The following is a 22798-nucleotide window of genomic DNA, read 5'->3' as shown; positions in this document are numbered from 1 at the left end:
ACGTGAGGAGCGTGGAGGTTGCTGCTCCATCCTAAGACCCAGTAAAAAGCTGAACAGAGTGAAAAGTCAAGAGCGCTTCTTGACATAGGATCCATGAGAGAGAGGACACAGGGCAAAGCGCTGCCTCTAGGCTGGAAAGCGAATGCAGGGACCTGCTGCTACATACAGGGCAGGTGGGCCCAGGGAGGACCACCCCAGGGGGAGCCAAACTGACAACGCCCCCCAGGTAAAGACCCCTCCTGGAGAGGTCCCCCCAATGCTGTGAGATTTAACAGTGGGAGCTCAACAGATCCCACAATAAGTATCTGAGAAAAATCCCCTCATTTCTAAATACCCCAGTGTGACCTGTCCTTGGCCAGGCCTGCCCACCGGAGCCAACTGGCCCGGGAAGGTGAACACCCCAGGCAGCCCGCTACAGCCTTTCTGCCCCACCTCCGTGTGAGAAACATGGGTGAGTCAAGTCCAGAGCCATAAGCTCCTGAAAAGACCCATCACGGGCAACAACAGGCTGCAGGATGCTCCCCCACCAGCTCTGACCCTCACCACCACATTACCAGGGCCTATTTACAGCAGTTCCTTTACCCAGTACATCATGTTTCGCTCTCAAGAGAAATAAACTGAAGCAAAACAATTGGAGGAGACAGAGAGCATCAGCGCCAGATGTGGCAGGGATGTTGGAATTATCAGACTGGAAATTTAAAACACTATGAAAACACACAGACATACTTCATTTTATTGCACTTTGCAGATACCGCCTTTTTCTTTTTTTTTTTTTACACAAATGGAAGGTTTAAGGCGACCCTACAGCCAGCAAGTCTGTCAGCACCATTTTTCCAACAGTATTTGCTCACTTCATGTCTCTGTGTCACATGTTGGTAACTCTTGCAATATTTTGAGCTTTTTCATTATTATTATACTTGTTGCGGTCATCTACGATCAGTGGTCACAACTCTCTGGAAGCTCAAATTACGGTTAGCATTTTTCAGCATGAAGTATTTTATTTTATTTTGTTTTTTATTTTTTTAAAGATTTATTTATTCATGAGAGACACAGAGAGAGAGGCAGAGACACAGGCAGAGGGAGAAGCAGGCTCCATGCAGGGAGCCCGATGTGGGACTTGATCTCAGGACCCCGGGATCACGCCCCGAGCTGAAGGTGTCCCAGCATGAAGTCTTTTAAATTAAGGTATGTACATTGTTTTTAGACATAATGCTATTGCACACTTAATAGAATACAACACAGGATGAACATAACTTTTGTACGTGCTGGGAAACCCAAACATTCATTTCACTCGCGTTTCTGCAATATTGGCCTTGTCGAGGTGGCCTGGGACCAGACCCACAGTGCTTCCAACATCCGCCCATGCCATGGGCACTAATGGATGAGGCAGGCAGCGTGCAAGAACAGAGGCGCAGGGCGACAGAGATGGAAATCCTAAGGAAGAACCAAAAGAGATGCCAGAGATCAAACAAACACGGGAACAGAAACGAAGAATGCCTTTGATGGGCTTACTTGTTGACCCGCGCTGTGACTGAGTCTCTGAGCCAGAGGACATCTCAACAGAATCCTCAAAAATGGAAAAGCAAAGAGAACTGAAAGTGTAACATATGTGTGATGGGAATTCCAGACGGAGAAAGAGAGAAAGAATCAGAAAAAAATACTTGAAACAATAATGACTGCGGAGTTTGCCAAATTAATGTCAGGCAGCAAACCACACATTTGGGAAGCTCAGAGAACACCACGCAGGATAAATGTCAAACAAACAAAACAAAACAAAACTACACTTAGGCATATCATTTTCAAACTACAGAAAATCAAAGATGAATAGAGAAAAAAATCCTTACAAGAGCTAGAGGGGGAAAAATAACCCACCTGACCTATAGACTATAAAGGTAAGGATTATTTTTGACTTCTCAGAAACCATGCAAGCAAGAAGACACTAAAATGAAATTTTAGGGGCACCCGGGTGGCTCAGTGGTTGAGCATCTGCCTTTGGCTCAGGTCATGATCCCAGAGTCCTGGGATCGAGTCCCACGTCCGGCTCCCCGCAGGGAGCCTGCTTCTCCCTCTGCCTGTGTCTCTGCCTCTCTCTGTGTCTTTCTTTCTTTTTTTTTAAATTTTTATTTATTTATGATAGTCAGAGAGAGACAGAGGCAGAGACACAGGCAGAGGGAGAAGCAGGCTCCATGCACCGGGAGCCCGACGTGGGATTCGATCCCGGGTCTCCAGGATCGCGCCCTGGGCCAAAGGCAGGCGCTAAACCGCTGTGCCACCCAGGGATCCCTCTCTGTGTCTTTCATGAATAAATAAATAAAATACTTTTTAAAAAAGAATGTTTACAAAGTGTCGAGAGGAAAAAGTCCCCACCAGTCTACAATTCTGTACCTCTTGAAGGAGAAATAAAGATCTTCTCAGACAAATGAATATTGAGGGAATTTGTTGCCAGTAGACCTGCCTTGCAAGAAATGTTAAAAGCTCTTTACAGAAAAGAAAAGTAATGTAGTCAAAAACTCAGATCTGCCTAAAGGAAGGTAAAGCATCAGAGTAGGAATGGTGAAGATAAAATAAAAACTTTAATTTTTTCATATTCTTAATAGATCTCACTGGTAATACTTTTTTTAAAAATATTTTTATTTATTTATTCATGAGAGACACAGAGAGAGAGGCAGAGGGAGAAGCAGGCTCTATGCAGGGAGCCTGATGTGGGACTCGATCCCAGGACTCCAGGATCACACCCTGGGCCAAAGGCAGGTGCTAAACCACTGAGCCACCCAGGGATCCCCTAACCAGTAATACTTTGTCCAAAATAGTAACAGCAGTATTCAATTTTGTGTGCCAATGTACCTGCAAGTACTTATGTAGGATTATGTATAGGTGAAAGGAATGGCACCAGCAATACTAATATGGGAGGAAAAAAATAAGGAATCATTTCTTATTATAAGGTTCTTACACCACCTGTGACATGGTATAATGATATAGTGTTATTTGAAAGAAGTTTGGGATTAATTGTAACTGCATGCTGCAAACTCTAGGTCAACTATTAAAAATAGCATATGAATCCAACGATGTATTAAAAGAATTATATGCTATGACCCTGGGGGATTTATCCCAGGGGTGCAAGAAGGTTGGCTCATCATTGGAAAATCTATTAATGTGTGATGCATCACATCAATAGGCTAAAAAAGAAAAACCACATGATTATATTAATAGATGAAGAAGAGGCATTTGTCAAAACCCAACACCTATTCATGATAAACACTCTTAGTGAGCTAGAAATGGAGAACATTTTCAACTTTATAAAGAATATCTGCAAAAAAAATAAAAATAAAAAAAATAAAGAATATCCGCAGCACCCCCTCCTCCCATGGCTGACCTCACACTGAATGGCAAGAAACTCAAAGCTTTTCCACTAAAATCAGGTACAAGGGAGGATGTCCCCTCTCACCACTGCTTTTCGACGCTGTACTGGGATTTCTAGTTAGTGCAATAAGAGATGAGAAAAGGAAATAAAAGGTATATGGATTGGGAAGGAAGATCTACAATTGTCTTTGCAGATGCCACGGACCGTACCTTCCCACCTCAAACTGTCCCGTCCCTCCAGCAACGTCCCGTCCCGCCACGTCCCGTCCCATTCCCGCCACGTCCCGTCGCCACGTCCCGTCCCGCCTGTCCCGTCCATTCCCGCCCACGTCCCGTCCCGTCCCTTCCCAGCCCGTCCCTTCCCGCCACGTCCCGTCCCGCCACGTCCCGTCCATTCCGCCACGTCCCGTCCCGCCCGTCCCCATCCCGCCCCGCCACGTCCCGTCCCGCCACGTCCCGTCATGTCCCGTCCCTTCCCGCCACGTCCCGTACCCGCACGTCACGTCCCGCCACGTCCCGTCCATTCCCGCCACGTCCGTCCCGTCCCTCCCCATCCCGCCCCGTCCCGCCACGTCCCGTCCCGCCACGTCCCGTCCCGTCCCATCCCTCCCGCCCGTCCCGCCACGTCCCGTCCCGCCATCGTCCCGTCCCGCCACGTCCCGTCCCGTCCCTCGCCCCGTCCAGTCCCGCCACGTCCCGTCCCGCCACGTCCCGTCATGTCCCGTCCTTCCCGCCACGTCCCGTCATCCGCCACGTCCCGTCATCCCGTCCCATCCCGTCCCGTCCCGTCCCGTCCGCCACGTCCCGTCCCGCAACGTCCCGTCCCGCCACGTCCCGTCCAGTCCCGTCCCGCCACGTCCCGTCCCGCCACGTCCCGTCCCTTCCCGCCACGTCCCGTCCCGCCACGTCCCGTCATGTCCCGTCCTTCCCGCCACGTCCCGTACCGCCACGTCCCGCCACGTCCCGTCCTTCCCGCCACGTCCCGTCCCGCCACGTCCCGTCATGTCCCGTCCCTTCCCGCCACGTCCCGTCCCGCCACGTCCCGTCATGTCCCGTCCTTCCGCCACGTCCCGTCCCGCACTCACGTCCCGCCAGTCCCGTCCCTTCCCGCCACGTCCCGTCCCGCCACGTCCCGTCCCGCCACGTCCCGTCCATTCCCGCCACGTCCCGTCCCGCCCGTCTCCACGCCCGTCCCATCCCGCACGTCCCGTCCCGCCACGTCCCGTCCATTCCCGCCACGTCCCGTCCCGTCCCGTCCCATCCCGCCCCGTCCCGTCCCGCCCGTCCCGCACGTCCCGTCCCTTCCCGCCACGTCCCGTCCCGCCACGTCCCGTCCCGCACGTCCCGTCCATTCCCGCCACGTCCCGTCCCGTCCCTCCCCATCCCGCCCCGTCCCGCCACGTCCCGTCCCGCCACGTCCCGTCCCATGTCCCGTCCCTTCCCGCCCATCCCGTCCCGTCCCGCCACGTCCCGTCCCGCCACGTCCCGTCCCGCCACGTCCCGTCCATGTCCCGTCCCGTCCCCGCCCGTCCCGCCACGTCCCGTCCCGCCACGCCGTCCATCGCCGTCCCGTCCCGCCACGTCCCGTCCATTCCGCCACGTCCCGTCCACGTCCCGTCCCGCCCGTCCCGTCCCGCCCGTCCGCCACGTCCCGTCCTCCACGTCCCGTCCTCGCCACGTCCCGTCCATTCCCGCCACGTCCCGTCCCGCACGTCCGTCCCATCCCGCCACGCCCGTCCCGCCACGTCCCGTCCCGCCACGTCCCTTCCATTCCTGCCACGTCCCGTCCAGCCACGTCCCGTCCCGCCACGTCCCTTCCCGCCCCGTCCCTTCCTGCCACGTCCCGTCCCGCCACGTCTAGTCATGTCCCGTGCCTTTCCGCCACGTCCCGTAACGCCACGTCACGTCCCACCAAGTCCTGTCCATTCCCGCCACGTCCCGTCCCGTCCCACCGCATCCCGCCCCGTCCCGCCATGTCCCGTCCCGCCACGTCCTATCCATTCCCGCGACGTCCCGTCCCGTCCCTTCCCGTCCCGCCCCGCCCCGCCACGTCCCGTCCCGCAACGTCCCATCCCGTCCCGCCTCATCCCGTCCCGTCCCTCCCCATCCCGCCCCGTTCGCCGCGTCCCGTCCCGCCACGTCCCGTTCCGCCCCGTCCTTTCCAGCCACGTCCCGTCCCGCCACGTCCCGTCCCGCCACGTCCTGTCCATTCCGCCACGTCCCGTCCCGTCCGTCCCCATCACGCCCTGTCCCGTCCCTCCCCGTCCCGCCCCTTCCCGTCCTGCAAACTCCCGTCCCGCCACGTTCCGTTCATCCCCGCCACGTCCCGTTCTTTCCCGCCACGTCCCGTCCCACAACATCCCGTCACCCCCCGTCCCTTCATGCCACCTCCAGTCCCGCCATGTCCCGTAATGTCCCGTCCCTTCCCGCCACATCCCATACCGCCACGTCACGTCCCGCCACGTCCCGTCCATTCCCGCCACGTCCCGACCCGTCCTCCCCATCCCACCCCGTCCCGCCATGTCCCGTCCTGACACGTCCCGACATGTCCCGTCCATTCCCGCCACGTCCCGTCCCGCCACGTCACGTCCCGCCACGTCCCGTCCATTCCCGCCACGTCCCGTCCCGTCCCTCCCCATCCCGCCTCGTCCCGCCACGTCCCGTTTCGCCACGTCCCGTCCCGCCCCGTCCCTTCCTGCCACGTCCCGTCCCGCCACGTCCGTCATGTCCCGTCCCTTCCCGCCACGTCCCGTACCGCGATGTCATGTCTCGCCACGTCCCGTCCATTCCCGCCCCGTCCGGGCAGCCCCGGCCCGCCACGTCCCGGCCTGCAACGTCCCGTCCCGCCACGTCCCGTCCATTCCCGCCACGTCCCGTACCTCCACGTCACGTCTCGCCACATCCCGTCCATTCCCGCCACGTCCTGTCCCATCCCTCCCCATCTCGCCCCATCCCGCCCCGTCCCGTCATGTCCCGTCCCTTACCGCCACGTCCCGTACCGCCACATCACGTCCCGCCAAGTCCAGTCCATTCCCGCCACGTCCCGTCGCGTCCCTCCCCATCCCGCCCCGTCGTGCCATGTCCCGTCCCGCCACGTCCCGTCATGTCCCGTCCCTTCCCGCCGCGTCCCGTCCCGCCACGTCGCGTCCATTCCCGCCACGTCCCGTCCCGTCCCTCCCCATCCCGCCCCGCCACGTCACATCAGTCCTCGTCCCGTCCTGTCACGTCTCGTCCTTTCCCTCCACGTTCCTTCGCGCCACGTCCCATCCCGCCACGTCCCATCCCACCACGTCCCGTCATGTCCCGTCCCTTACCGCAACGTCCCGTCCCGCCAAGTCCCGTCCTGCCACGTCCCATCCATTACCGCCACGTCCCGTCCCGTCCCTCCCCATCCTGCCCCGTCCCGTCCCGCCCGGTCCCGCCACTTCCCGTCCCGCAAAGACCCGTCCCGCCACGTCCCGTCCATTCCCGCCACGTCGCGTCTGGCCACGTCCTGTCCCGCCACGTCCCGTCCAACCCCGTCCCTTCCTGCCAGTCCCGTCCCGCCACGTCCCATCATGTTCCGTCCCTTACCGCCACGTCCAGTCCCGACAGGTGCGCCACGGCCCATCCCGCCCCGTCCCTTCCCGCCACGTCCCGTCCCACCACGTCCCGTCCATTCCCGCCACGTCCCGTCCCGCAACGTCCCGTCCCGCCACGTCCCGAACCGCCCCGTCCCTTCCTGCCACGTCCCGTCCCGCCACATCCCGTCATGTCCCGTCTCTTCACGCCACGTCCCGACACGTCCCGTCCCTTCCCGCCACGTCCCGTCATGCAAGGTCCCGTCACATCCCGTCCCTTCCGGACTCATCCCGTCCCTCCCCATCCCGCCATGTCCCGTCCCGCCACGTCCCGTCATGTCCCGTCCCTTCCTGCCACATCCCGTCCCGTCCGTCCCCATCCCGCCCTGTCCCGTCCCGCCCCGTCTCGCCACGTCCCGTCCCGCAATGTCCCGTCCCGTCCCTCCCCATCCCGCCCCGTCCCGCCATGTCCCGTCCCGCCACGTCCCGTCCATTCCCGCCACGTCCGTACTGCTACGTCACGTCCCGCCACGTCCCGTCCCTTCCCGCCACGTCCCGTCCCGCCACTTCCCGCCCCGTCCCTTCCCGCCACGTCCCGTCTGCCACGTCCTGTCCATTCCCGCCACATCCCGTCCCTCCCCATCTCGTCCCTTCCCGCCACGTCCCGTCCCGCCACGTCCCGTCCATTCCCGCCACGTCCCGTCCCGCCACGTCCCTCCCCATCCCGCCCGTCCCGCCATGTCTCGTCCCGCCACGTCCTGTCATGTCCCGTAACTTCCCACCACGTCCCGTACCGCCACGTCACGTCCCGTCATGTCCCGTCCCTTCCCGCCACTTCCCGTACCACCACGTCCCGTCCCACCACGTCCCGTCCCGTCCCTCCCCATCCCGCCCCATCCCGCCACGTCCCATCCCGCCCCGTCCTGCCACGCCCCGTCCCGCCACGTCCCGTCCCGTCCCTTCCCGCCACGTCCCGACCCGCCACGTCCCGTCATGTCCCGTCCCGCCACATCCCGTCATGTCCCGTCCCATCCCGCCACGTCCCGTACCGACACGTCACGTCCCGCCACTTCCCGTCCCTTCCCGCCACGTCCCGTCCCGCCACGTCCCGTCATGTCCCGTCCCTTCCCGCCACGTCCCGTCCCGCCTCATCCCGTCCATTGCTGCCTCATCCGGTCCCGTGCCTTCCCGCCCCAACCCTTCCCGCAACGTCCCGTCCCACCACGTCCCGTCCATTCCCGCCACATCCCGTTCCATCCGTCCCCATCCCGCCACGTCCCGTCCCGCCACGTCCCGTCATGTCCCGTCCTTTTCCGCCACGTCCCGTCCCGCCACGTCCCGTCATTTCCCGTCCTTTCCCACCACGTCCCGTCCCGCCACGTCCCTTCATGTCCCGTCCCTTCCCGCCACGTCCCATACCGCCACGACACGTCCCGCAAAGTCCCGTCCATTCCCGCCACGTCCCGACCCGTCCTCCCCATCCCGCCCCGTCCCGCCATGTCCCGTCCTGACACGTCCCGACATGTCCCGTCCATTCCCGCCACGTCCCGTCCCGCCACGTCCCGTCCCGCCACGTCCCGTCATTTCCCGTCCTTTCCCACCACGTCCCGTCCCGCCATGTCCCGTAATGTCCCGTCCCTTCCCGCCACATCCCATACCGCCACGTCACGTCCCGCCACGTCCCGTCCATTCCCGCCACGTCCCGACCCGTCCTCCCCATCCCGCCCCGTCCCGCCATGTCCCGTCCTGACACGTCCCGACATGTCCCGTCCATTCCCGCCACGTCCCGTCCCGCCACGTCCCGTCCCGCCACGTCCCGTCCATTCCCGCCACGGTCCGTCCCGCCCCGTCCCGTCCCGCCACGTCTTTTCCCGCCCCGTCCCTTCCTGCCACGTCCCGTCCCGCCACGTCCCGTCATGTCCCGTGCCTTTCCGCCACGTCCCGTAATGCCACGTCACGTCCAGCCAAGTCCCGTCCATTCCCGCCACGTCCCGTCCATCCCCGTCCCGCCCCGTCCCGCCATGTCCCGTCCCGCCACGTCCCGTCATGTCTCGTCCCTTCCCGCCACGTCCCGTCCCGCCACGTCCCGTCCATTCCCGCCACGCCCCGTCCCGTCCGTCCCCATCCCGCCCCGTCCCTTCATGTCCCGTCCCTTACCGCCACGTCCCGTACCGCCACATCACGTCCCGCCAAGTCCCGTCCATTCCCGCCATGTCCTGTCCCGTCCCTCCCCGTCTCGTCCCGTACCGCCACGTACCATCACGTCCCGTCCCGCCCCGTCCCTTCCCGCCACGTCCCATCCCGCCACGTCCCGTCCCTTCCCGCCTCATCCCGTCCCGTCCCGCCCCGTCCCGTCCCGCCACGTCCCGTCCCGCCACGTCCCGTCCATTCCCGCCACGTCCTGTCCCGTCCCTCCCCATCCCGCGCCTTCCCGCCACGTCCCGTCCTGCCATGTCCCGTCCCGATCCGCCCCGTCCCGCCACGTCCCGTCCCGCAACGTCCCTTCCCTTCGCGCCTCATCCCGTCCCGTCCGTCCCCCTCCCGCCGCGTCCCGGCCCGCCCCGTCCCGCCACGTCCCGTCCCGCAACGTCCCGTCCCGCCATGTCCCGTCCAGTCCGGCCACGTCCCGTCCCGCCACGTCCTGTCCTTTCCCGCCACGTCCCGTCCCGCCACGTCCCGTCCTTTCCCGCCACGTCCCGTCCCACCCGTCCCGCCCCGTCCCGCCACGTCCCGTTACGCCACGTCCCGTCCCGTCCCTTCCTGCCACGTCCCGTCCCGCCACGCCCGTCATGGCCCGTCCCATCCCGCCACATCCCGTACCGCGATGTCATATCTCGCCACATCCCGTCCTTTCCCGCCACGTCCCGTCCCGTCCCTCCCCATCCCGCGCCGTCCCGCCACGTCCCATCCCGCCATGTCCCGTCCCGTCCCGCCCCGTCCCGCCACGTCCCGTCCCGCAACGTCCCTTCACTTCGCGCCTCATCCCGTCCCGTCCGTCCCCATCCCGCCGCGTCCCGGCCCGCCCCGTCTCGCCACGTCCCGTCCCTCAACGTCCGTCCCTCCATGTCCCGTCCAGTCCGCCACGTCCCGTCCCGCCCCGTCCGCCATCCGCCAGTCCAGTCCGCCACGTCCCGTCCCGCCACGTCCCGCCACATCCCGTCCCGCACGTCCGTCTCGCCACGTCCCGTCCATTCCCGCCACGTCCTGTCCATTCCCACCACGTCACGTCCCGCCACGTCGCGTCATATCCCGTCCCTTCCCGCCTCATCCCGCCCCATTCCTTCCCGCCACGTCCCGTCCCGCCACGTCACGTCACGTCCCTCCCCATCCCGTCCCGTCACGTCCCGCCACGTCCCATCAAGGCCCGTCCCTTCCCGCCACATCCCGTACCTCCACGTCACGTCCAGCCACATCCCGTCCATTCCCGCCACGTCCTGTCCCGTCCCTCCCCATCCCGCCCCGTCCAGCCACGCGCGTCTCGCCACGTCCCGTCATGTCCCGTCCCTTCCCGCCACGTCCATACCGCCACGTCCCGTCCCGCCACGTCCGTCCATCCGCCACGTCCCGTCCCGCCACGTCCCATCCCGCCACGTCCCGTCCCGCCACGTCCCGTCCCTTCCCGCCACGTCCCGTCCCGCCACGTCCCGTCACGTCCCGTCCCGCCACGTCCCGTCCCGCCACGTCCCGTCCATTCCCGCCACGTCCCGTCCCGCCACGTCCCGTCCCGCCACGTCCCGTCCCGCCACGTCCCGTCCATTCCCGCCACGTCCCGTCCCGTCCCTCCCATCCACGCCCCGTCCCGCCACGTCCCGTCCCGCCACGTCCCGTCACGTCCCGTCCCTTCCCGCCACGTCCCGTCCCGCCACGTCCCGTCCCGCCACGTCCCGTCCACGTCCCGTCCCGCCACGTCCCGTCCCGCCACGTCCCGTCCCGCCACGTCCCGTCCCGCCACGTCCCGTCCCGCCACGTCCCGTCCATTCCCGCCACGTCCCGTCCCGTCCCGTCCCCATCCCGCCCCGTCCCGTCCACGTCCCGTCCCGCCACGTCCCGTCCCGCCCCGTCCCGCCACGTCCCGTCCCGCCACGTCCCGTCCATGTCCCGTCCTCGCCACGTCCCGTCCCGCCACGTCCCGTCATGTCCCGTCCCTTCCCGCCACGTCCCGCCACGTCCCGTCCCGTCCCGCCACGTCCCGTCCCGCCACGTCCCGTCCATTCCCGCCACGTCCCGTCCCGCCACGTCCCGTCCCCGTCCCGTCCCGCCACGTCCCGCCACGTCCCGTCCCTTCCCGCCACGTCCCTTCCCGCCACGTCCCGTCCCGCCACGTCCCGTCCCGCCACGTCCCGTCCTCCCGCCACGTCCCGTCCCGCCTCGTCCCGTCCATTCCCGCCACGTCCCGTCCCGTCCCTTCCCGCCACGTCCCATCCCGCCACGTCCCGTCCCGCCACGTCGCCCGTCCCGTCCCGCCACGTCCCGTCCCGCCACGTCCCGTCCATTCCCGCCACGTCCCGTCCCGCACGCCGTCCGCCACGTCCCGTCCCGCACGTCCCGTCCCGCCACGTCCCGTCCTCGCCACGTCCCGTCCCGCCACGTCCCGATCCCGCCCCGTCCCGCCATGTCCCGTCCCGCCACGTCCCGTCATGTCCCGTCCCTTCCGCCACGTCCCGTCCCGCCACGTCCCGATTCCCGCCACGTCCCGTCCCGTCCCGTCCCCATCCCGCCCCGTCCCGTCCCGCCCCATCCCGCACGTCCCGTCACACGTCCCGTCCCGTCCCGTCCCGCCACGTCCCGTCCCGCAACGTCCCGTCCCCCATGTCCCGTCCCGTCCCGCCACGTCCCGTCCCGCCCGTCCCGCAATGTCCCGTCCCGCACGTCCCGTCCCATGTCCCGTCCAGTCCGCCACGTCCCGTCCCGCCACGTCCCGTCCATGTCCCGTCCCTTCCCGCCACGTCCCGTCCCGCCACGTCACGTCCCAGTCCCGTCCATTCCCGCCACGTCCCGTCCCGCCACGTCCCGTCCACGTCCCGTCCTTCCGCCACGTCCCGTCCCGCCACGTCCCGTCATGTCCCGTCCTTTCCCGCCACGTCCCGTCCCGCCACGTCCCGTCCAGTCCGGTCCATTCCCGCCACGTCCCGTCCCGCCACGTCCCGTCATGTCCCGTCCCTTCCCGCCACGTCCCTACCGCCACGTCACGTCCCGCCACGTCCCGTCCATTCCCGCCACATCCCGTCCCGCCCCGTCCCTCCAGCAACGTCCCATACCGCCACGTCCCGTCCATTCCCGCCACGTCCCGTCCCGTCCCTCCCCATCCCGCACCGTCCCGCCACGTCCTGTCCCGCCCCGTCCCGCCACGTCCCGTCCCGCTACGTCCCTTCCCTTCGCGCCTCATCCCGTCCCGTCCGTCCCCATCCCGCCGCGTCCCGGCCCGCCCCGACCCGCCACGTCCCGTCCCGCAACGTCCCGTCCCGCCATGTCCCATCCAGTCCGGCCACGACCCGTCCCGCCACGTCCCGTCATGTCCCGTCCTTTCCCGCCACGTCCCGTCCCGTCATGTCCCGTCCCGTCCCGCCCCGTCCCTCCAGCAACGTCCCATCCCGCCACGTCCCGTCCATATCCGCCACGTGCCGTCCAGTCCTCCCCATCCCGCCCTATTCCGTCCCGCCCCGTCTCGCCACGTCCCGTCCCTCAACGTTCCGTCCCGCCACGTCCCGTCCATTCCCGTCACGTCCCGTTCCGCCACGTCCTGTCCCTTCTCGCCACGTCAAGTACCGCCACGTCCAGTCCCGTGACGTCCCGTCCCATCCCGCCACGTCCCATCCCGCCACGTCCCGTCCATTCCCGCCGCGTCCCGTCCTTTCCCTCCCCATCCCGCCCGTGCCGCCACGTCCCGTCCCGCCAAGGCCCGTCATGTCCCGTCCCTTCCTGCCACGTCCCGTAACACCACGTCCCGTCCCGCCACGTCCCGTCACGTCCCTCCCCATCCATTCCCGTCACATCCCGCCACGTCCCATCAAGTCCCGTCCCTTCCCGCCACGTCCCGTCCCTCCTCGTCCCGCCACGTCCCGTCTTGCCACGTCCCGTCCATTCCCGCCACGTCGCGTCCCGTCCCGCCCCGTCCCTTCTTGTCACGTCCCGTCCCGCCACGTCCCGTCATGTCCTGTCCCTTCCCGCCTCATCCCGTCCCGTCCCGCCCCGTCCCTCCAGCAACGTCCCGTCCCGCCACGTCCCGTCCATTCCCGCCACGTCCTGTCCCTCCCCATCCCGCCACGTCCCGTCATGTCCCGTCCCTTCCTGCCACGTCCCATACCGCCACGTCACGTCCCTCCACGTCCCGTCCATTCCCGCAACGTCTCGTCTCGTCCCTCCCCATCCCGCCCCGTCACGTCCCGCCCCGTCCCGCCACGTCCCGTCCTGCCACGTCCCGTCCCTCCCCGTCCATTCCCGCCACGTCCCGTCCTGTCCCTACTCATCCCGCCCTGTCCCGTACCGCCCCGCCCCGTCCCGCCACGTCCCGTCCATTCCCGCCACGTCCCGTCCCGCCACGTTCCGTCCATTCCCGCCACGTCCCTTCCCGTCCCTCCCCATCCCGCCCCGTCCCGCAATGTCCCGTCCCGCCACGTCCCGTCATGTCCCGTCCCTTCCGCCACGTCCCGTAATGCTACGTCACGTCCCCCCCGTCCCGTCCCTTCCCGCCACGTCCCGCCACGTCCCGTCCCTTCCCGCCACGTCCCATTCTACCACCTCACGTCCCGCCACGTCCCGTACCACCACGTCACATCCCACTACGTCCCTTCCGCAACGTCCCATCCCGCCACGTCCTGTCCATTCCCGCGACGTCCCGTCCCGTCCCTTCCCGTCCCGCCCCGTCCCGCCACGTCCCGTCCCCCAACGTCCCAGCCCTTCCCGCCTCATCCCGTCCCGTCCCTCCCCATCCCGCCCCGTTCGCCACATCCCATCCCGCCACGTCCCGTTCCGCCCCGTCCCTTCCAGCCACGTCCCGTCCCGCCACGTCCCGTCACGTCCCATCCCTTCCCGCCACATCCCGTCCCTTCCCATCCCGCCCCGTCCCGCCACATCCCGTCCCGCCACGTCCCGTCATGTCCCGTCCCTTCCCGCCACGTCCCATACCGCCACGTCACGTCCCGCCACGTCCCGTCCCGACCCTCCCCATCCCGCCCCGTCCTGCCATGTCCCGTCCCGCCACGTCCCGTCATGTCCCGTCCCTTCGCCCACGTCCTGTCCCGCAACGTCCCGTCCCGCCACGTGCCGTCCATTCCCGCCACGTCACGTCCCGTCCCTCCCGATCCCGCCCCGTGCCGCCACGTCCCATCCCGCCATGTCCCGTCATGTCCCGTCCCTTCCTGTCACGTCCCGTACCACCACGACCCGTCCCGCCACGTCCCGTCCATTCCCGCCACGTCCCTTCCCGTCCCTCCCCATCCCGCCCCGTCCCGCAATGTCCCGTTCCGCCACGTCCCGTCATGTCCCGTCCCTTCCGCCACGTCCCGTAATGCTACGTCACGTCCCCCCCGTCCCGTCCCTTCCCGCCACGTCCCGCCACGTCCCGTCCCTTCCCGCCACGTCCCATTCTACCACCTCACGTCCCGCCACGTCCCGTACCACCACGTCACGTCCCACTACGTCCCTTCCGCAACGTCCCATCCCGCCACGTCCTGTCCATTCCCGCGACGTCCCGTCCCGTCCCGCCCCGTCCCGCCACGTCCCGTCCCCCAACGTCCCAGGCCTTCCCGCCTCATCCCGTCCCGTCCCTCCCCATCCCGCCCCGTTCGCCACATCCCATCCCGCCACGTCCCGTTCCGCCCCGTCCCTTCCAGCCACGTCCCGTCCCGCCACGTCCCGTCACGTCCCATCCCTTCCCGCCACATCCCGTCCCTTCCCATCCCGCCCCGTCCCGCCACATCCCGTCCCGCCACGTCCGGTCATGTCCCGTCCCTTCCCGCCACGTCCCATACCGCCACGTCACGTCCCGCCACGTCCCGTCCCGACCCTCCCCATCCCGCCCCGTCCTGCCATGTCCCGTCCCGCCATGACCCGTCATGTCCCGTCCCTTCGCCCACGTCCTGTCCCGCAACGTCCCGTCCCGCCACGTGCCGTCCATTCCCGCCACGTCCCATACCGCCACGTCACGTCCCGCCACGTCCCGTCCCGACCCTCCCCATCCCGCCCCGTCCTGCCATGTCCCGTCCCGCCACATCCCGTCATGTCCCGTCCCTTCCTGCCACGTCCCGTACCACCACGACCCGTCCCGCCACGTCCCGTCCATTCCCGCCACGTCCTTTCCTGTCCCTCCCCATCCCGCCCCGTCCCGCAATGTCCCGTCCCGCCACGTCCCGTCATGTCCCGTCCCTTCCGCCACGTCCCGTAATGCTGCGTCACGTCCCGCCACGTCCCGTCCCTTCCCGCCACGTCCCGCCACGTCCCGTCCCTTCCCGCCACGTCCCATTCTACCACCTCACGTTCCGCCACGTCCCGTACCGCTACGTCACGTCCCACTACGTCCCGTCTTGTCCCGCCCCGTCCCTTCCTGCCACGTTCCTTCCCGCCACGTCCCGTCATGTCCGGTCCCTTCCAGCCACGTCCGCCCCGCCACGTCCCGTCCCGCCTCGTCCCTTCCATTCCCGCCTCATCCCGTCCCGTCCCTTCCCGCCCCGTCCCCATCCCGCCCTGTCCCGTCCCGCCCCGTCACGCCACGTCCCGTCCCGCAACGTCCCGTCCGTTCCAGCCACGTCCCATCCGTTCCAGCCACGTCCCGTCCCGCACGGGCCGTCCTGCCACGTCCCGTCCATTCCAGCCACGTCCCGTCCCGCCACGTCCCGTCCCGCCATGTCCCGTCATGTCCCGTCCCTTCCCGCCACGTCCCGTCCCGCCACGTCCCGTCCCGCCACGTCCCGTCATGTCTCGTCACGTCCCGCCACGTCCCGTCCCGCCTCGTCCCGTCCATTCCCGCCACGTCCCTTCCCGTCCCTCCCCATCCCGCCCCGTCCCGCAATGTCCCGTCCCGCCACGTCCCGTCATGTCCCGTCCCTTACGCCACGTCCCGTAATGCTACGTCACGTCCCGCCACGTCCCGTCCCTTCCCGCCATGTCCCATTCTACCACGTGACGTCCCGCCTCGTCCCGTCCATTCCCGCCTCATCCCTTCCCGTCCCTTCCCGCCCCGTCCCCATCCCGCCCTGTCCCGTCCCGCCCCGTCTCGCCACGTCCCGTCCCGCAACGTCCCGTCATTTCCCGTCCTTTCCCGCCACGTCCCGTCCATTCCAGCCAAGTCCCGTCCCGCACGGGCCGTCCTGCCACGTCCCGTCCATTCCAGCCACGTCCCTACCCGCCACGTCCCGTCCCGCCACGGCCCGTCCCGACCCTCCCCATCCCACCCCGTCCCGCCATGTCCCGTCCCACCACGTCCCGTCATGTCCCATCCCTTCGCCCACGTCCTGTCCCGCCACGTCCCGTCCCGCCACGTCCCGTCCATTCCCGCCACGTCCCGTCCCGCCACGTCAAATCCCGCCACGTCCCGTCCCCTCACGCCACGTCCCGTCCCGCCACGTCCCGTCATGTCCCGTCCCTCCCGCCACGTCCCGTAATGCTACGTCACGTCCCGCCACGTCCCATTCTACCAGGTCACGTCACACCACGTCCCGCCACGTCCCGTCATGTCTCGTCACGTCCCGACATGTCCCGTCCCGCCACGTCCCGTCCATTCCCGCCACGTCCCGTCCCGTCCGTCCCCATCCCGCCCCGTCCCCTCCCGCCCCGTCCCGCCACGTCCTGCCACGTCCCGTCCATTCCCGCCACGTCCCTTCCCGTCCCTCCCCATCCCGCCCCGTGCCGCCAAGTCCCGTCCCACCATGTCCCGTCATGTCCCGTCCCTTCCCGCCACGTCCCGTACCACCACGTCCCGTCACGCCACGTCCCGCCACGTCCCGTCCCGCAACATCCCATCCCGCCATGTCCCGTCCCGTTCCTCCCCATCCCGCCCAGTCCCGCCATGTCCCGTCACGCCACGTCCCGTCATGTCCCGTCCCTTCCCGCCCCATCCCTTCCAGCCACGTCCCGTCCTGCCACGTACCGTCCCTTCTCGCCTCATCCTGTCCCGTCCCGTCCCGCCCCGTCCCTCCAGCAACGTCCCGTCCCGCCACGTCCCGTCCCTTCCCGCCCCGTCCCTTCCGGCAACGTCCCGTCCCGCCACGTCCCGTCCATTCCCGCCACGTCCCTTCCCGTCCGTCCCTATCCCGCCCCGTCCCGACCCACCCCGTCCCGCCGAGTCCCATCCCGCCACGTCCCATCCCGCCACGTCCCGTCCCTTCACGTCCCGTCCCGTCCCGCCCCGTCCCTTCCTGCCACGTCCCGTTCCGCCACGTCCCGTCATGTTCCGTCCTTTCCCGCCACGTCCGTCCCGCCACGTCCCGTCATGTCCCGTCCTTTCCCGCCACGTCCCGTCCCGCCATGTCCCTTCATGTCCCGTCCCTTCCCGCCACGTCCCATACCGCCACGACACGTCCCGCAAAGTCCCGTCCATTCCCGCCACGTCCCGTCCCGCCACGTTCCATTCATTCCCGCCACGTCACGTCCCTCCAAGTCCGGTCCATTCCCGCCACGTCCTGTCCCGTCCCTCCCCTTCCGCCCCGTCCCGCCATGTCCCATCCCGCCACGTCGTGTACCGCCACGTCACGTCCCGCCACGTCCCGTCCCTTCCCGCCACATCCCGTCCCGCCACGTCCCGTCATGTCCCGTCCCGTCCCGCCCCGTCCCTCCAGCAACGTCCCATCCTGCCACGTCCGGTCCATATCAGCCACGTCCCGTCCAGTCTGTCCCCATCCCGCCCTGTCCCGTCCCGCCCCGTCTCGCCACGTCCCGTCCCTCAACGTCCCGTCCCGCCACGTCCCGTCCATTCCCGCCACGTCCCGTCCCGCCACGTCCTGTCCTTTCCCGCCACGTCACGTACCGCCACGTCAAGTCCCGTGACGTCCCGTCCCTTCCCGCCACGTCCTGTCTCGCCACGTCCCGTCCATTCCCGCCACGTCCCCTCCCGTCCGTCCCCATCACGCCCCGTCCCGTCCCGCCCCGTTCCGCCTCGTCCCGTCCCGCAAAGTCCCGTCCCGCCACGTCCCGTTCATTCCCGCCACGTCCCGTTCTTTCCCGCCACGTCCAGTCCCGCAACGTCCGGTCACCCCCCGTCCCTCCTGCCACGTCCAGTCCCGCCATGTCCTGTCATGTCCCGTCCCTTCCCGCCACGTCCCTTACCGCCACGTCCCGTCCCTCCCCAACCCTCCCCTTCCCGGCCCTCCCCATTCCCACCCCTTCCCGCCACGTCCTGTCCAGTCCCGCCACATCCCACCCGGCCCCGTCCCTTCCCGCCACGTCCCGTCCCGCCACGTCCCGTAACGTCCCGTCCCTTCCCGCCTCATCCCGTCCCGTCCCGTCCCGCCACGTCCCTCCAGCAACTTCCCGTCCCGCCACGTCCCGTCCCGTCCCACCCCATGCCGCCCCGTCCCGTCTCGCCCCGTCCCGTACCACCATGTCACTTCCCGACACGTCCCGTCCCTTCCCTCCATGTCCCGTCCCGCCACGTCCCGTCCCGTCCCGTTCCGCCCCGTCCCTTCCCGCCACGTCCCGTCCCATCCGTCCCCATCCCGCCCCGTCCCCATCCCGCCCCGTCCCGTCCCGCCCCGTCCCGCCACGTTCCGTCCGGCAACGTCCCGTCCCGCCATGTCCCGTCCCTGCCCATCCCTTCCCGTCACATCCCGCCACGTCCCATCAAGTCCCGTCCCTTCCCGCCACGTCCCGTACCTCCACGACACGTCCCGTCCCGCCACGTCCCGTCACGTCCCATCCCTTCCCGCCACGTCCCATACCGCCACGTCACGTCCCGCCACGTCCCGTCCATTCCCGCCACGTCCCGTCCCGACCCTCCCCATCCCGCCCCGTCCCGCCATGTCCCATCCCACCACGTCCCGTCATGTCCCGTACCTTCGCCCACGTCCTGTCCCGCCACGTCCCTTCATGTCCCGTCCCTTCCCGCCTCATCCCGTCCCGTCCGTCCCCAACTCGCCCTGTCCCATCGCACCCCGTCTCGCCACGTCCCGTCCCTCAACGTCCCGTCCCGCCACGTCCCGTCCATTCCCGCCACGTCCCTTCCCGCCACATCCCGTACCGCGATGTCATGTCCCGCCCCGTCCCGCCACGTCCTGTTCCGTCCCTCCCCATCCCGACCCGTGCCGCCAAGTCCCGTCCGCAATGTCCCGTCATGTCCCGTCCCTTCCCGCCACGTCACGTACCACCACGTCCCGTCCCGCCACGTCCCGTCACGTCCCGTCCATATCCGCCACGTCCCGTCCAGTCCGTCCCCATCCCGCCCTGTCCCGTCCTGCCCCGTCTCGCCACGTCCCGTCCCTCAAAGTCCCGTCCCGCCACGACCCGTCCCTTCCCGCCACGTCATATACCACCACGTCAAGTCCCGCGACGTCCCGTACATTCCCGCCACGTCCCGTCCCGTCCCTCCCCATCCCGCCCCGTCCCGTCCCTTCCCACCACATCCCGTCCCGCCACGTCCCGTCCCGCCTCGTCCCGTCCATTCCCGCCTCATCCCGTCCCGTCCCTTCCCGCCCCGTCCCTTCCGGCAGCGTCCCGCCCTGCCACGTCCCGTCCATATCCGCCATGTCCCGTCCAGTCCGTCCCCATCCCGCCCTGTCCCGTCCCACCCCGTCCCGCCACGTCCCGTCCCTCAACGTCCCGTCCCTCCACGTCCCGTCCATTCGCGCCACGTCCCGTCCCGCCACGTCCCGTCCCTTCCCGCCACGTCCCGTACGGCCACGTCATGCCATGTCCCGTCCCGCCACGTCCTGCCATGTACCGTCCCTTCCCGCCTCATCGTGTCCCGTCCCGTCCCGCCCCGTCCCTCCAGCAACGTCCCATCCCGCCACGTCCCGTCCATATCCGCCACGTCCCATCCAGTCCGTCCCCATCCCGCCCTGTCCCGTCCCGTCCCTTCCCGCCCCGTCCCTTCCGGCAACGTCCAGTCCCGCCACGTCCCGTCATGTCCCGTCCCTTCCGCCACGTCCCGTAATGCTACGTCACGTCCCGCCACGTCCCATCCCTTCCCGCCACGTCCCGCCACGTCCCGTCCCTTCCCACCACGTCCCATTCTACCACGTCACGTCCCACCACGTCCCGTCCCGCCACGTCCCGTCATGTCCCGTCCCTTCCCGCCACGTCCCGTACCACCACGTCACGTCCCACCACGTCCCGTCCCTTCCCGTACGTCCCGTCCCGCCACGTCCCGCCACGTCCCGTCCATTCCCGCCATGTCCCGTCCCGTCCTTCCCCATCCCGCCCCGTCCCGTCCCGCCCCGTCCCGCCACGTCCCGTCCAGCATCGTCCCTTCCCTTCCCGCCTCATCCCGTCCCGTCCGTCCCCATCCCGCCCAGTCCCGTCCGTCCCCATCCGGCCCCTCCCGGCCCGCCCCGGTCCGCCACGTCCCGGCCCGCAACGTCCCTTCCCGCCACGTCCCGTCCATTCCCGCCACGTCCCGTCCCGCCCCGTCCCGTCCCGCCACGTCCTTTCCCGCCCCGTCCCTTCCTGCCACGTTCCGTCCCACCACGTCCCGTCATGTCCCGTGCCTTTCCGCCACGTCCCCTACCGCCACGTCACGTCCCGCCATGTCCCGTCCCACCACGTCCCGTCATGTCCCGTCCCTTCGCCCACGTCCTGTCCCGACACGTCCCGTCCCGCCACGTCCCGTCCATTCCAGCCACGTCCCGTTCCGTCCGTCCCCATCAAACCCCGTCCCGCCACGTCCCGTAGCGCCCCGTCCCTTCATGCCACGTCCCGTCCTGCCACGTCACGTCATGTCCCGTCCCTTCCCGCCACGTCCCGTACCGTGATGTCATGTCCCGCCACTTCCCGTCCATATCCGCCACGTCCCGTCCAGTCCGTCCCCATCCCGCGCTGTCCCATCCCGCCCCGTCTTGCCACATCCCGTCCCTCAACGTCCCGTCCCGCCACGTCCCATCCATTCCCGCCACGTCCCGTCCCGCCACGTCCCGTCCATTCCCGCCACGTGCCTTCCCGTCCGTCCCCATCCCGCCCCGTCACGTCCGGCCCCGTCCCGCCACGTCCCGTCCATTCCCGCCACGTCCCTTCCCGTCCCTCCCCATCCCGCCCCGTCCCGCAATGTCCCGTCCCGCCACGTCCCGTCATGTCCCATCCCTTCCGCCACGTCCCGTAATGCTACGTCACGTCCCGCCACGTCCCGTCCCTTCCCGCCATGTCCCATTCTACCACGTGACGTCCCACCACATCCCGTCCCGCCAAGTCCCGTCATGTCTCGCCACGTCCCGACACGTCCCGTCCCGCCTCGTCCCGTCCATTCCCGCCTCATCCCGTCCCGTCCCTTCCCGCCCCGTCCCTTCCGGCAACGTCCCGTCCCGTCATGTCCCATCCATTCCCGCCACGTCCCGTCCCGTCCGTCCCCATCCCGCCCCGTCCCGTCCCGCCCCATCCCGCCACGTCCCGTCCGTCAACGTCCCGTCCCGCCACGTCCCGTCCATTCCCGCCACGTCCCTTCCCGTCCCTCCCCATCCCGCCCCGTCCCGCAATGTCCCATCCCGCCACGTCCCGTCATGTCCCGTCCATTCCCGCCACGTCCCTTCCCGTCCCTCCCCATCCCGCCCCGTCCCGTAATGTATCATCCCGCCACGTCCTGCCACGTCCCATCCCTTCCTGCCACGTCCCGCCACGTCCCGTCCCTTCCCGCCACGTCCCGTCCCGCCACGTCCCGTCATGTCCCGTCCTTTCCCGCCACGTCCCGTCCCGCGACGTCCCGTCATGTCCCGTCCTTTCCCGACACGTCCCGTCCCGCCACGTCCCTTCATGTCCCGTCCCTTCCCGCCACGTCCCATACCGCCACAACACGTCCCGCAATGTCCCGTCCATTCCCGCCACGTCCCGTCCCGCCACGTTCCATTCATTCCCGCCACGTCCAGTCCCGTCCCTCCCCATCCCGCCCCGTCCCGTCCCGCCACGTCCCGTCCCGCCACGTCCCTTCCCGCCCCGTCCCTTCCTGCCACGTCCCGTCCGGCCACATCCCGTCATCTCCCGTCCTTTCCCGCTAACTCCCATACCACCGCGTCACGTCCCGCCATGTCCCGTCCCTTCCCGCCTTGTCCGTCCCGCCACGTCCCGTCACGTCACGTCCCGCCTCGTCCCGTCCCGCCATGTCCCGTCCCTTCCTGCCACGTACCGTCCCGCCACGACCCGTCCCGCCACGTCCCTTCTTGCCACGCCCGTCCCGCCACGTCCCGTCATGTCCCGTCCATTCCCGCCAAGTCCCGTCCCGCCACATCCCGTCATGTCCCGTCCCTTCCCGCCTCATCCCGTCCCTCCCGATCCCGCCCCGTCCCGCCAAGTCCCGTCCCGCCCCGTCCCGCCGAGTCCCGTCCCGCCACATCCCGTCCATTCCCGCCACGTCCCGTCCATCCCCATCCCGCCCCGTCCCGCCATGTCCCGTCCCGCCACGTCCCGTCATGTCCCGTCCATTCCCGCCACGTCCCTTCCCGTCCCTCCCCATCCCGCCCCGTCCCGCAATGTCCCATCCCGCCACGTCCCGCCACGTTCATCCCTTCCCGCCACGTCCCGCCACGTCCCGTCCCTTCCCGCCACGTCCCGTCCCTCCGCCACGTCCCGTCATGTCCCATCCTTTCCCGCCACGTCCCGTCCCGCCACGTCCCGTCATGTCCCGTCCTTTCCCGCCACGTCCCGTCCCGCCACGTCCCGTCATGTCCCGTCCTTTTCCGCCACGTCCCGTCCCGCCACGTCCCTTCATGTCCCGTCCCTTCCCGCCACGTCCCGTACCGCGATGTCAT

This window comes from Nyctereutes procyonoides, unplaced genomic scaffold (assembly GCF_905146905.1).
Source record: "Nyctereutes procyonoides isolate TBG_1078 unplaced genomic scaffold, NYPRO_anot_genome, whole genome shotgun sequence".
In the NCBI taxonomy this organism is placed as follows: Eukaryota; Metazoa; Chordata; class Mammalia; order Carnivora; family Canidae; genus Nyctereutes; species Nyctereutes procyonoides.
This window is presented reverse-complemented; position numbering follows the sequence as displayed.